Consider the following 1,486-nt stretch of genomic DNA (forward strand, 5'->3'; position numbering starts at 1 on the left):
AGAGAGAGAGAGAGAGGGGGGGGGCAGAGAGACAGAGAGAGACAGAGAGACAGAGAGAAAGACCGAGATACACACAATTACGGGTACGCTGTTCGCTTCCTCGGAGTCACGCTTGAGATTTCTGGCGACGTTTGGAAAGCGTAATGAATCAAAAGTTAATTGTGAGGCACCGTGGTGGAATCAGGCTCTCGTCAGTTTGGGGGCATGTAGAACTATTGGTATCATCTTAAAGCTTGTTCACTTGTCTTTATTTGGATGAAAAAAATATCCATTTGTCTTGCATGTATGTCGAGATATTTGAGAATGAAGTAGGTGTTTTCAGAGGTAAAATTAGTGAGAAAATGGCCGCCAAAGTTATTTCCTTAGTTTAATAGTCCTTGGTAACTGAAACTTTACATTTTTTAGCCTTTAATCAACGTTTTTTTAGAAAAATTCACACAGAAGTGAGTTCGTTAAATGGCATGAAAGGTGTTGAGCGAAAAAAACAAAAATTCGATAAAAATTCACCAACATGAGGAAAAATGCAAGTTTCTTCACTTTGATTATTTTGACGAGAGCCTGATTCCAGCACGCTGCCTCACAATTCTTTCTCGCTTGCATGCGTGTACTTGGTGCCGCCCCGCTTTGTTGTCTGGTCACGACATGGGGAGTGCGGTGTGTGTGTATTTTCACTCAGTCTCAGTGACAATCGGACCGAAATGGATGTCGAGTCTTTGATATCAGCCGTGTTAAAAATACATGCAATTTGGGACCAAAGAAGGAAAGACCATGCAAACCGCAACGTTGTGAACCGTACTTGGAAAGATATTAATTAGCGAAGAACTGCCAGTTGCACCAGTTCTTGGTTATCTTTGGTTCAGTTATTTATAAGATATTATTATGCTTGAATGTCACTTGGCTCATTCTCAGGTAGGACTAAAAACGTGAAAGGCTCATTTTAAGTAAAGGGAAACAAGTGGTGACGTTCACCTTACAATCGCCTCTTTTAATTTATCTCACGAACCCCCATTCTTTTACGTTTTCCTAGGATAATAAATGTGCTCTTGTATGGTCGTGTACAGAATTATGAGTGTGTTCTTTTCAATGCTATCAATCAAGCTTGTATTGCCGTTCGTTGGAGGCCTGCGATTTATCGTCAGTTTGAAGTGTTGGTGTGCCGTTTTTCGGGACGAAAGAAGGGGGGGGGGGTGGTGGTCAAGGTGTGTTCGTGGGTGTGAATGAATACATGTTTTATTGCTGCTTGTTTGTGGTTGTGTGTAGAAATAACTGTATATCTTGCCACCAGGGCGTGTATGGTTGTGTGCGTTTGTATATAAGAATGACTATAAAATAGGGGTATGTGTATCGGGGTTTGGGGGGGGGTATCCGTCACTTGTTCAAGTTTTCTTTTTAAAAAAATAAAAAAACATGTTGTATGTTTTAATGGGTGGTTCATAGGGTTGTTCAGATTTGCAAATCAACGTTCTCTTTATTACTCTGTGTTTCT

Source organism: Aplysia californica, unplaced genomic scaffold (assembly GCF_000002075.1).
Source record: "Aplysia californica isolate F4 #8 unplaced genomic scaffold, AplCal3.0 scaffold00164, whole genome shotgun sequence".
NCBI lineage: Eukaryota > Metazoa > Mollusca > Gastropoda > Aplysiida > Aplysiidae > Aplysia > Aplysia californica.